The sequence below is a fragment of the Mustela nivalis genome (genome assembly GCF_964662115.1).
Source record: "Mustela nivalis genome assembly, chromosome: 17".
NCBI lineage: Eukaryota > Metazoa > Chordata > Mammalia > Carnivora > Mustelidae > Mustela > Mustela nivalis.
Genome location: NC_139036.1, coordinates 39,364,952 through 39,378,893, shown reverse-complemented (window position 1 = coordinate 39,378,893; position 13,942 = coordinate 39,364,952). Strand labels below are relative to the sequence as shown.

Genomic DNA, 13,942 nt, shown 5'->3' with positions numbered 1-13,942 from the left:
TTCACACGAAATTACGAGTTTTCCTGGGTACAAAATTCAAAGAAATAACTTTCCCTCAGAGACGTTATGGTTCATTGCCTTCTAACATCCAGTGTTACTCTTGAGGGGTCCAAAGCCTCTCTGATTTTTGATCTTTCACCTGTGAACTCTTTTTTGCTCTCTCCCAGGAAGCTTGTAGGTTCTTCTCCAGATCACTAGCCTGTGTGTTTTGTGATGATGTGCTTTGATATGAATCTATTTTATCTTCGCTGAAGAAATCTCTTCTGAAAGCTTTCCGCTAGCTCCAACATATGAGGGTCAAAAATCCACATTTGGGGATGGGCTAACGCTTGGAAAAGTCTTGCCACCAGGTTTGCAGACTGAGTGACCCTTTTGTCTGCTTCTGTTTGAGAATGGGGCACTAAACACATATTGGAAGAGCTGAGTTCATGAGTGGGTTTATCCACAGCAGACTTGTGTAGAGGTCAGGCTGGATCTTTTGTGGGGAACCCTTTTGGGTCTATCCTCATGAGCTAGTCAGAGTCTCTAAAAAGGACCCTTTGACCCCTCGCCTCATGGCCAGACCCTGGGTACTAAATGAAAGAAGAGGTTTGAGAAGAAGGTCTCAACATCTAACATGTAAACATCACTTATCCTTCTGGTTTTTTTTTTTTTTAATTTTTTTATTTGTCGGAGAGAGTGAGCACAGGCAGACAGAGTGGCAGGCAGAGGCAGAGAGAGAAGCAGGTTTCCCACTGAGCAAAGAGCTGGATGCGGGACTCAATCCCAGGATGCTAGAATCATGACCCGAGTCGAGGCAGCCGCTCAACCAACTGAGCCACCCAGGTGTCCTGATTATCTTTCTGGTTCTTGAAGGGAGGTCCTGCCCTCTGCTACATCTGGCCTCTAGCAGCCGGCTCAGAGACCATTTATTCTAATCTCTCCACACAGTAAGCTCCCAGTTTTCTTTGGGGAATTGGAAGGGAAGGTTGTTAAGCCGTGTTGAGTATGAAGAGAATCTGAGGATATAGCTGTTTCTTTCTTTTTTTTTTTTTTTAAAGATTTTATTTAGGGATCCCTGGGTGGCTCAGTGGGTTGAGTCTCTGACTTTGGCTCAGGTTGTGGTCTTGGGGTCCTGGGGTTGAGCCCTGCATCGGGCTCTTTGCTCGGCAGTGAGCCTGCTTCCACCCCCTCTACTTGTGATCTCTGTCAAATAAATAAATAAAATCTTAAAAAACCATGACTTCATTTATCTTTGCTGGAGAGAGAGAGCAAGCACACAAGCAGTAGGGGACTAGGCAAACCTATCCATGATTGTGGGGGGCTGGGGGTAGAGGCAGGAGTTGGCAACACAAAGCAAATTCTGGGAGGTGATTGTGGTGGTGGTCTCCCCGTTGTATGTATTTGTCAAAAGTTATAGAACTGGGGCGCCTGGGTGGCTCGGTGGGTTAAGCCGCTGCCTTTGGCTCGGGTCATGATCTCAGGGTCCTGGGATCAAGTCCCACATCGGGCTCTCTGCTCAGCAGGGAGCCTGTTTCCCTTCCTCTCTCTCTGCCTGCCTCTCCATCTACTTGTGATTTCTCTCTGTCAAATAAATAAATAAAATCTTAAAATTTGTTAAAAAAAAAAAGTAAAAGAACTGCATTCTATAAAGGATAAACTTTATTGCACGATAATTATACTTCGACTAAATGTATTTCATTTTATTTACTGGTGCTTTGGCAGGGAGAAAAAGTATGTACCCGAGCTCATTCGGTAGTCTACCTGAAAACATTCCATATGCATTTTATTTATTTATTTTTATTTTTATTTTTTTAAAAAGATTTTATTTATTTATTTGACAGAGACTCGGCGAGAGAGGGAACACAAAAGCAGGGGGGCAGTGGGAGAGGACCCTGGGATCATGATCTGAGCTGAAGGCAAGGCGCTTAACAACTGAACCACCCAGGGGCCTCTCAATATGCAATTTTGAAAGTTCTTTCATAACCTCTAGTTACTTTTACTACACTTTTCTATTAAAAGGCATTATATGGAATAATGCGATGAATCATAGAATTTAGAAATACTGCTTTGTCGCTCTCTCATTTTATGAAACTATTTGATCCAAATTGCTCCTTTGGTATCATTATTCTTGTTTTTACTGCTGGGACCGTTGAGGACTTTCATCAGAGCTACTTGAAAACAAGCCATTTGTTTGCATCATGCAAGATGCTCCCCCAGGAAATGTCACTCCCAGAAGCCCACCAGAAGCCCATTTGTGACCTTCACCTGCTATGTAAATTATTAATTTTTCTATGAAAATATAAAACGGACAATGTAGAGAGGAAATACAAGGAAACTCCATATTCCCGTCCCTCAAAATTAGCAATTATCAAGCTTTTGGCACACTTGCCTAATCTATTCTTTTTTGTTATTAAGTGTTTGAAACTCCAGAATTCACATCTCTTCAACTCTACATTTCTAACATATGGATTTTTTATTCAAAACCACACTGCCATTATGATGCCTAAAATAATAATAATAATAATAATATTCTTTGGTGTTGTCTGACATCTAGTCCATTGCTTTCCAGATTTTCCAAGTGTTCCAAGAATGTCTTTTTATACAGTTGCCTCATTTGAATCTGGATCTGGTTAAGTCCACACACTTTTTTTTTCTTGAAAGAGAGTAAACGAGAGAGAGCATGGGGTGGGGGTGGGGGGACCAAGAGGGGCAGAGGGAGAGGGCAAAGCAGACACCCCGCTGAGCAGGGAGCCCCACTCAGGGCTCAATCCCAGGACCCTGGGATCATGACCTGAACCGAAGACAGGCGCTTAACGACTGAGCCACCCACGCACCCCTGGATATTCTTTTTTAAAAGTTTATTTCTTTATGTATTTGTTTACTTGTTTAAGTAATCTCTACACCCAGCATGGGGCTCAAACTCACAACCCTGAGATCAAGCGTCTCGTTTTCCTTTGGTGAGTCAGCCAGGCACCCCAAGTCCACGCTCTCTTAATCTAGAGCATTCCTTGCTCTCACCCTTCTTCATACTATTACCTTTTTGAAGAAAACAGCCCAGTTATCCTGTACAACGTCCTCTATTCCAGATTTGTCTGTTTTGTGCCTTTGCGATGGCACTGAACTTGTTCCTTTATCCTCAGTATTTCCTGTGAACACAAAGTTAGGTCTAAAGTCTTGATTAGATTCAGGTTTAAGTTTTTTATTGAACCTTTCAGGGGTGCTTAGTGGCGGTGCTAAGTACTTCACATCTCATGTCCTTGGAAGTCACATACCGTCAGGTTGTTCCAGTCTTAGTGATGCCAATACTGATCTGTGGCTCTGGTTGGTAATCACCTGAAGCCTCCATTATAAAAGACGCCCACCAACTTTTCATTTATACCATACCATTTAAAAATAACCTGGTCCTCTTCATGCACAGAAAAATGTGGAAATGCAAGGAGGAGAAAATAATCCTTCATGTTTCCGCCACTGAAAACCATAACAAATACTGCCTTCTAAGATAATTTCTTTCTATTTAGTGCATTCCCTTTTCCTTGCTGTGGTCATACTGATGTAAAATTTTATATTCCACAGGAAGTTTCAGGCATTACTAAAGCTTTATGGAATGTTACTTTCATTGCTGTGGTGTACTAATTGTCAGCGTTGTTAAAGCGTCTGAGCCTGAGTAGGGTAAGGCTGGCAGGCAATAGGGAAGCATCTTGATTTCTACAAGGCTGGGGGTTGGGGGGGTGTGGGGTGAGGGGTGACAATGGAGAGTTTTGCTGTGGTCTTGAGCAGCGCTCAGTCCTGCCCGGGCCCTCAGGCTTTAGAGCTTCACCCCTGGACTCACTCACTCATGGAGAGAAGTGCTCTTTGACCCTGACACCTGGATCTTGAAACCATCCCATATAAAAGCACAAACCAGGGCACTTGGGTGGCTCAGTCGGTTAAGCAGCCACTTTTGGCTTGAATCATGATCCCAGGGTCCTGGGATCGAGTCCTGCATCAGGCTCCAGCTCAGTGGAAATCCTGCTTCTCTCTCTCCCTCTGCTGGTTGCTCTGCCTACTTGAGCTCTCTCTCTCTGTCAAATAAATAAATAAAATCTTAAAAACAACAACAACACAAACAAGGAATATTTATTGCGGTATTGGTTTTGTTTTTTTTTTAAAGATCTTATTTGTTTATTTGACAGACAGAGATCACAAGTAGGCAGAGAGGCAGGCAGACAGACAGAGGGGGAAGCAGGCTTCCTGCTGAGCAGAGAGACCATTCAGGGCTCGATCCCAGGATGCTGGGATCATGACCTGAGCTGAAGACCGAGGCTTTAAACCACTGAGCATCTAGGTATCCCTGCAGTATTGGTTTTAATAGCAACAACTTAGTGTCCAACCACAGAACAAATGAAAAAATAAATAACAATAGAAATTATAAAGTTATTTTGGGGCGCCTGGGTGACTCAGTTGGTTGAGCCACTGCCTTCGGCTCTGGTCATGATCCTGGAGTCCTGGCATCGAGCCCCGCACCGGGTTTCCCCTGCTCTACAGGGAGCCTGCTTCTCCCTCTCCCTCTGCCTCTCCCGCTGCTTGTACTCTCTCTCTCTCTCTGTGTCAAATAAATAAATAAGATCTTAAAAAAAAAAAAAAGAAGAAAAATAAGGAAATTATAAAGTTATTTTTAAAATGTGTATGGAGTGGTTTTCAGATAATGACCGCAGATGGAATATATACCCAGACTTTTTCTTTGTCAAATGAATTTATTTCAACAATATTAGTTGAAATATAATTATCATACACTCATGCTCCACATGCAGGAGCAGACTATGGGAAGATCCAAGGTTGGAGGGCAGCAGGAAAGAGAGGGACTAGCAAGCAGAGGGTTTTAGAGGGAGGCTTGGATGGATCAGTGAATGTGGAGTCTAGGAACTGAGAGGGAACCAGGTGTGTATGGGCTTGGTGAATAAGGCTGACAGTGCCACCACCTCCACTCAGTCCTTCAGGTGCCATAACAGAGTACCATAGACTGGGTGTATTATTAACCACAGAAGTTTTTTGTTTTTGGGTTTTTTTAAAGATTTTATTTATTTATTTGACAGAAATCACAAGTAGGCAGAGAGGCAGGCAGAGAAAGAGGAAGGGAAGCAGGTTCCCTGCTGAGCAGAGAGCCCAACGCAGGGCTCGATCCCAGGACCCTGGGATCATGACCTGAGCCGAAGGTAGAGGCTTTAACCCACTGAGCCACCCAGGCGCCCCTCAACCACAGAGTTTAATTCTCACCCGTTCTGGATGCTCCGAAGTCCAGGATCAAGGCAGCAGCAGACTTGGTGTCTGGTGAGACCCCACTTCCTAGTTCACAGACCGCCATCTTGCCGGGAGCTCTCACTGGGGGATGGGGAAGCCAACTCTTTGGGGTTTCTTTTATAAGGGCACTAATCCCATTTATGAGGACTCTACCCTCATGACCTAATTACCTCTCAAAGGCCACACTTGCTTTCTTTTTTTTTTTTTTTTTAAAGTAATCTCTAAACCCAATGTGGGGCTTGAACTCAAGAGTTGCATTCTCCACCAACTGAACCAGCCTGGCGTCCCCCCACTTCCTAATCCCATCTCACTGGGGATTGGGTTTCAACATATGAATTTTGGTGAAAGGGGCACAAACATTCAGTTTATTTTATTTTATAAAAAGATTTTATTTAACAGAGAGAGAGAGAGAGAGATCACAAGTAAGCAGAGAGGCAGGCAGAGGGGGGGGGGGAAGCAGGCTCCCCGCTAAGCAGAGAGCCCGATGTGGGGCCCAATCCCAGGACCCTGGGATCAGGACCCGAGCTGAAGGCAGAGGCTTTAACCCACTGAGCCACCCAGGCGCCCCAAACATTCGGTTTATAGCACTAGCTAAGTGAGTGCTAGCTTATGCAGGAAGCAGAACAGTTTGCTCTTTGCCACTCTCCCCAAAACATTTGTGGGTCCCCTTCATTCCATCTTTTCACAAAACCCAGTGTTCGAAATGCAATGCTGATAATGGTGGGAACTGTGGTTTAGTTTCAGTGGTACTGGACTCAGGTTGCCAGCTGTCTGAACCTATTTTTTTTTTTTTTGGAGTACACTATTATATTATACTACTATATTGTTTGATTTGTTTTTAATAATGAGTAGATATTATTTTATTTATTTGTTTAAAGGGGGTGCTGTTATTTGCCTGATCTGCCGTGTACCCATCACATACATATTTGTTTTCGAACATATACGTATATTTATACACATATACTTGCACACGAAAAGGCAGGGCCACCAGCCCCAAACAACTAATGGGGATCCCCTAGGAGTAGGAGAGAAAGTGGGTTGGGTTGGTTATCTTGTCTGAGGTATTATGTCTGAGGCCTTTTATTCCTTCCTTTCTGTTTGAATATCTTTCTAGAAGTACATATTTCTTTCAGGATAAAAGTAAACTAAGATAAATGTTTCTACCTGTAAATCCCTACTCTGCAAATTGGGGCTGCACACAGGAATCTCCTGGGGAAGGAACATTTTCAAAATAGTAAGACCCAGGGGCACCTGGGTGGCTGTCAGGAGAGCATGTGACTCTTGATCTCCCGGTGGTGAGCTTCCTTACTCAAAAAAATTAAAATAAACGAAACAAAACAAAACCCCACACAAGGCCCAGACCCCACCCATGGCCTTCTGTAAAACTCCCCAGAGCAATGGAATGTGCAGCCAAGCTTGAAACCACTGAATTAGATCTAATAATTCCATTTTTAGTAATTCAGCCTAAAAAGTCAGAAGAGGACAAAGATTCAAGGACTTTGATTACCATATTATTATGATATATTTTAAAGAATATAAACCCAAGCCTCTTATTCTCCAATGGAATACTCCACATACTTTAAAAATCATGTTTTGAAGACTAGGATGGAAAACCATGTATGGTGTGATCGTGTAATATTTATAGCAGAAAATGTGAACGATTCAAAGTCCCTGGGGGTGCCTGGCTGGCTGGTGAAGTCCACGACTCTTGATATCGGGGTTGTGGGTTCAAGCTCCCATTGGGTATAGAGAGTACTTAAAAAACAAATCTTTAAAAAAATAAAGAAAGAAAAAATAAAAAATTTAAAAACCTTTAAAAAGGAAAAAGATAGGGTGCTTGCGTGGTTCAGTAGGTTAAGGGTCTGCCTTTGGCTAGGATCATGATCCTGGGGTCATGGGATGGGGCCAACACAGTGGAGAGTCTTCCGCTCAGTGGAGAGTCTGCTTCTCTTTCTCCCTCTGCTCCTCCCCCCCGGTTGTGCTGTGCGTGCTCGCTCTCTCTCTCTGTCAAATAAATAAATAAAATCTTTTAAAAAAAGAGAGAGAGAGAAAGAAAGATAGTCCCTGGGATATGAGATGGTGAACTATTTGTATTTTTGCTTTTCTCTTTTTCATTATTTTCTAATGGTCTGACAATGAACATGCATTACTTTTAACAAGGGTGAGAAATGGTAAAACAAAAAAACTTGTGCTATGTTGTCAGAGTTTTGTGGTTTTTTAGAAGATTTTATTTATTTATTTATCTACCTATCTATATATAACATGGGGGGGTAGGGGGAGGGGCAGAGGGAGAGAGAGAATCTCAAGCAGATTCCCTGCGCAGGGTGAAGCCTCCCTCCGAAACCAGTCCCAGCTCCCTGAGATCATGACCTCCACGGAAATCAAGAGTCAGATACTTAACCCACTGGGCACCACCCAGAAACCCCTATGCAGTCCTTTTAAGAAACACAAGGAGACCATGATGGACGCCATGAATTCCCTTTGGCGACATCTTTGGGCTCCCAAATAAACACCATGAACCAAGCTCCCCTTCCCGAGTTGAAAACATATATGGACAAGAAATTATCATGGACATTGAATGGTGTCAGGGGTTTGATACCTTTATGAATCTTGTGCCAGATGAGTGTGGGGAGATGGGAGCTAGTGAGCAGCAGAATAATATTGGAATGGTGGGAATACGAAGAAATAGTCTTATCACGTTAGAAGCCTTGAACGGAACATAAACCATGAGTGTATTCAGCAGAAAACCCAACTCCTTCCACATGTCCTCGCTCCATAACACCTGTTCCACCACAACATAAAAATCAGGTCATGTGCATTTTCTACCCAAAGTTTTAGTTTAAATAAACTTTTGTAATAGTCAAAAGAAAAATAAAAGAAAAAAGAGAAGAGAAAGAAAAGAAAAAAGAAAAGAAGAGAAAAGAACTACAAAGTGAAACCGGCAACCTAGAAAAAGAACTTGGTCACCATCTCCTTTCCAGACACAGGGCCCTAAATTAATCTGCCTCAGACATCCCGCCTCCACGCCTCTTGTTCTCACCCCTTGTACCTCCTCGGCCCTTCGTTCCTCCCTTTTCCATCCTCCCCAGAGTCCTGACACTCTTCTTCAGAGAAGTCACCCCCTGACACACCCCAAACCCACTGAGATGGAGGAGGGGGCGAGGAGTAGAGGGTGTTGTGCCCGGGGAGGCCGTCCAGGATTGCAGTGCGAGCTCTCTCTGCCCGGCGTGTCGTCTGGGGGACGCGGTCCCCGTGTGCCCGTGTCGGGGAGGGGACCCGCTTTAGTGTGCGCGGCGCCTCCGCCCTCCTCGGTCCCGCCCGGGAGTCGGGGCTCCCCGCGCCCTCCGTCCCGCGTCCCAGCCAGGCTTCCCCGCCGCGGGCCACAGGGTCCGAGGACGGCCTCCCCGCCACCCCGCAGGTTCCAAGCGCCGCAGCCCCGCAGCCCCGCAGCCCCGCAGCCCCGCAGCCCCGCAGCCCCGCAGCCCCGCAGCCCCGCTCTGGGGCAACCGGGGCCCCTGCAGCGCTGCGGCCAGGGGCGACCCAGGACGCGGTGCGCCCGCTCCTTCCCCGCGGCGGAGGCCAGGTGCTCGGGCGTCTCCAGTCCTCGGGCTCCGCCCCGCGGCCACCGTGCGGGCTGCAGCCGATCGCCGGGCTGGGCGGCGCGGCTCTAGTTCCCAAGGGCTCCCGCGACGCCGGCGGCCAGCACGCGCCCCGGCCACCCGCCGGCTGCGGCCACCCGGTGTCCGTGCCAGCGCACGCGCTCAATAGGATGCCCGGGAGCACCTGCCCATTTCTGCCCCCTCGACCTTCCCCTTTGTCCGCCCTGGCTTCCCGGCCTTGAGGACTGTCTGGCCAGTTTGGGCAGGTTTCCCGGGTCGTGTGAGTTGGGGGGACAGCAGTTCCCACGGCCCCGGGGGGCTCCCTAACTGGGGAGGGGATCCATCAGCTCGCGGACAAAAGGATGCTGGGTTCTGTCTTAGAGGCTGACAGTGAGGGCACCACAGAGTTGGGGGTTTGCCCCCCTCCCTTGACAAATGTGTGAACCTCCTCACTATTTGGAGAGATGCTTTGCATCTTTTCTTGGCAAAAGTATTGGGAAACTTAGTGCAGCAACTGGAGTCCGTGCACCCCCACTCTGAACTCTGCTCCCTTCTCTCAGGGAGCATCTGCCGTTGCAAGGGGGTGGGGGTTGGGCTCTGGGAGTGGGGGCCCCAGAGCCACTGGTGACACAAGCCACAGTTGCCTGGTGCTCCACTGCTGGGACAATGCTGAGTCCCAGGAGAGAAAAACCCAAGAAGGAGCTGGGCTGTTGTTATGATGCTCACTCTGCAAAGGGGAAACGGGAAGGGAAGAAACTGCAGAGCCAGGCCCTGATCTCAGGTCTCCTGGCTCTTAGTCCAGTGCTCTTCCCTGCCCACCCTGCCTGGCAGGTGGCAGAAGGGAAGTGTGGTGGCCTCTGGTGGCCCAGCTAGGAGGAGAGAGCCTACCCTGTGCCTGAATGCCATGCTGAAGGACAGAGAAGGGAGACAGGACCAATGATACTTGTCTTCCCCACCTCCTGCCTTCGCTAGCTCTCTCCAGGGGTCCTTGGTGAATCGCCTTCCCACACCAGACAAGCTGGCCCTGGCCCAGCTTCCTTCTTGTCCCCAATCTCATCCCAAATCTCATTTCTCCCAGGAGGCCACAAGAGGACTCTCCCTGTCATACCCTTCAGGAGCACTACACAGGCCTGTCCTTAACATTTGGATGGCCCAGGACGGGAGTAGAACATGGGCCCATAAATCGTATACTAAATAAGATGACAAGCAGACCTAACAGCTTAAAATATGTTCTGTCTTCCAGCCTTCACAGAATATAACTTCATTATGACCAGAAAAGGCTAGTTGGAATTTAGGATTCTCACACTCCCTTGAGCTCCTCGCCAGTGTAGAAAGAACGGGCTCTAGGCTAATGACTGATCCCCACATCTGTTATGCATTAGAATGGGGTAAACGCAGTGGTGGGCACAGTCCATCCTTGACAGGGTGTACCTGGGAAAGATCTAGAAGCTGATTAGGAATTCCAGGATCCCAGGTACCCAGAATGTTATCTGTGAGGAGTCCACAGCTCATTCCCTCAGCCCCTCGGATCCTAGTCCCATGAAGTACAGTCATGGTTCCCGCTCCAGTGTGTGATAGTTCTGGGGGCTGCAGAAGCAGCACGGGTGTTAGTGGAGACCCAGGGGAAAGTTCCCTTCTCATGGCTATGGGGAGGGGGAAGGGGGTCCTGCACCAGCTGTCCTCCGCCGGCAGTTACCTGGCAGGGAGGAAGCAAAGGGGGCCTGACCGCTCCCCCCAGCCCACCTGGGCAGTGGCTAGGAGTGGTTGGGGACACCTGGGTCTCCTAAAGAAGGGGTTTCCTGACTCTGTGTTTTCCGAAAAGCCTAGGCGGCCAGTGATCGAGTGCACCGGCAGTCTGCGGGAATGTGGGCAGGACGGCTCTACACTGTGTTTACCACTGCGTTTACCCCATTCTAATGCATGACAGTTGTGGGGATCAGCCATTAGCCAAGAGCGCGTTCTTTCTACACTGGCGAGTCATTTATCACTGCTGACCTGTGCCGCTGGCCACTGCCAGATTCTTGGGGGGGGGGGGCTATGCTCTGAGCGGACAGTGGGTACAGCCTTCTGCGGGGTGAGCTCAGGTTGTGCCTGAATTGGTCCTTTCAAGAGACCCAGGCGCCCTCTTGAGGATGCTTGAAGAATTTCACCATCTTGGTCCTGGGCTAACAGAAGTCAACTCTCAGTCCCATTCCCTCCCTTTCCTGCTCCTGCCTGATCTTCCGATTTCCTCTTCCACCTACACCTTTCCCATGACCCGACCCACCCAGCATTTTGAGAGGCCCCCTCCTATTGGGAACCAGGAGGACCCAGCATCCTCAGGGTCCTGGTATCATGGGGCAAAGTGACAATGGTTGGGACTTACCTGCTGTTGCTGAAGATGCTTCCAGCTCCCTACTGTGTAAGGAGGGAGTCCTTTCTGTACACTGTACACTGAGGATTTTAAAAAAAGATTTTATTTATTTTTTCGACAGAGAGAGACACAGTGAGAGAGGGATCACAGGCAAGGGGAGTGGGAGAGGGAGAAATAGGCTTCCCGCTGAGCAGGGAGCCCGATGTGGGGCTCGATCCCCAGGATCCTGGGATCATGACCTGAGCTGAAGGCAGACGCTTAACAACTGAGCCACCCAGATGCCCCAACACTGAGGATTTTGTACCATGGCATTGGTCAGGAGCTGTGGGTGCCCACCACTGCTCCCATGGCTTACCTCTCTTCTGCTGCACAGTGTGGGGGAGGGCCATCTGTCTTAGACACATGCCCTCAGGCAAAGCAGGGAGGTGAGTGCTGGCCTGTTGGCTTCCTTCCGCGTGAACACCCGCTCCAGCTTCAGAGGGACCAGGCCCTCACCCTGATCTCAAGGAGGGGATGTGAGGTGCTCATAAGAACAGCAGAACCCAGCATCTAATAAATGTATTGAGCCCAGTGCACCGAATTCTAGCACAGCTTCTAGAAGCATAGGGCTGGATCCCTCAAATGTCCCTAGGATGACCCCAGCCCCTCTTTAAAGTGCCTGTTGAAGAATCCAGTGTTTGCTCTGGCAAACACCTGCTGATAGGCCTCCATTTGCCTTTCTTAGAGCATTTCCCTAAAAGGGCTTACAATTATGGCTCCTTCCTCTATCCCCTTGAGGTATATCTGTATCTCCTGCAATGCAGGAATGTCTTTCTCAAGGATCTGAAAGCCATTCCTTTGAAATGTGATCGTAGGGAAGGACAGGGCCTGGCTCCCAGTCTCTGTGGGAGGATAGAATCTGGACTTTGATCATCGCCAGCTAGCAGGCAACCCTGGCCTAATTGCATTTACCCTGGCCAATCCTTTCATTTTGCACTTCTCTGACCACTGGACACCACCCCGCCCCAGCCACCCCACCACTCACCCTTCCCTCCTCCCTCGAAAAACCCAGTCACCTCTGCGCAGGTCGAAAGAAGCTCAGCTCTTCCCCCCACTGTCAGTGGTTACGGAATAAAATCTGTTTTCACCCCTTTAATGTGCTTATCTTTGACACCTAGCTCCCTGGCTGGCTCAGCAGTCTTCCGCTTCTCTGGTTTATTATAAACACATATGCCCACACCCCCAAACCACCCTTTATTCAGAAGATCCGGGAAATTTGCCCCTGGCCATCCAGGTGTCGCCATTAGCTCCTCAATAGCTAAATTTAAAAAGACCATTTTTACCTCTCTCTGGATGGAGAGGTTGGGGTCAGAGGACCCAAAATGGGTGAGGTGAGGACTTACACCTCCTGTCCACCTCCCTCTCCCTCTGCCGCCTTGCTGGGCCCCAGTGTTTCCCTGCTTCTCAAGCTCTGACCCTTACTCCCCCAGGGAGGTAGGTCCCTGGCTTTACAGACCAGGTACATTCTGCCTCTCACCTTTCACAAGCCGAGATGCGGCACCATCTCCTCCCCTTTGCCTAAGGACCACCATATCCTCCAACCAAGGCTGAGGGTCCAGGTCTGTGGGGGGCTGCCCCAAGCCCAGTGGTGAGCCGTGCTCCCATGTGTCACCAGACAAGACTGAGATACTCTTGAGAATGGGGTCCACCATTCCCTCCTCAGACCAGACCGGACACCCCCACACCTGTCTTCCCAGAGGCTGAAAGGTGGCCACTGTCCTCTGTACCCACAGCTGCTGTGGGCCCTGCACAGACTGTCCACGGAGCACAGCCAGGGGACCAAGCTTCAGACTCCCCTCAGTCTGGCTCGAGCGCCCTGTCAGTGGGGACCTACCAAACCTGGGCCAGAAGGAGGGGGTTTCTAAGGAGACGACAGTCCTCGGCAGGGAAGGCCCTCCCAGGAGCAAAACCAATCTGACCATCTTCCCGCCAGTGAGTTGGCACCCGGGGATAGGGGAGGATGCTGGTCAGGCCACAGAGGGCCCGATTTCTGCGGGCAAAGAAGTTGAAAAACAACTCTGGAATTTGGTCTGTTGGACACTCTAGTTCTTAAAATACGTGCAAGTGGAACATGCGCTGGCCGGTCAGGTGCTGTGTTGCCCAGAGTGGAAAGGGTGGGGAGGAGGGCAGCGGACCATGTATTTAAGAAACCTCAATGTGTGCCTGCATTGGCTTTTTTGGGGGAACGGGTTGAGGTTCTCTCTGGTATGTGGTGTTAGGATGAGTGTATTTGTTTTAACTTTCACACCCCCCCGAAATAAACTGGAAATGGGGGGGAGGGGCAAAAGGAGTAGGGTTGGAAGGGCTGCCATAGTTCAGGGGTCCCCCTGTTCCTGCCACACACCCCCACCCAGAGAAAGTGTGACGTGCTCTGGGCACATCCGTCAAACCAGAGCAGGGCCTGGGGGCCTGTCGTTTTAACGGGACAGGGTGAGGGGCTAAGGGACAGCTGATGATATCTGGAGCTTGGGCCACTTCCCATACATGCTCCTCTGACCTAAGAGAAGCCAAATGAACTGAAGGGAAAGCACGTGACTGAGACCACACACGACTGTGGCAACAGCTGGGATTTGGACTCAGCTTTGGTTTGGGGGGGGTGGGTAAGGAGCAGAACTTGTTCTCTGGTCCTTTCTAACCCTGCGCCCCACTCCCGCCTCTCCTTGGACACTCATCAGTCTGGGGTTGGAGGAGA

At 49.0% G+C, this 13,942-nt stretch overlaps 1 long non-coding RNA gene across 2 annotated transcripts; it reads right to left on the bottom strand.

Annotated features, from left to right (window-relative positions):
* Window positions 1–2,712: 2,712 nt before the first annotated feature.
* LOC309850657 lies at window positions 2,713–12,081 on the bottom strand. 2 transcript variants are annotated; one of them, XR_014304385.1, is made up of 4 exons: window positions 11,224–12,081; window positions 7,101–7,263; window positions 5,236–5,340; window positions 2,713–3,128 (listed from the first exon to the last, which is right to left on the bottom strand). It is a non-coding gene; the product is annotated as an uncharacterized lncRNA (long non-coding RNA). The 2 variants fall into 2 exon arrangements; XR_014304386.1 differs by lacking the exon at window positions 7,101–7,263.
* Window positions 12,082–13,942: the final 1,861 nt, after the last annotated feature.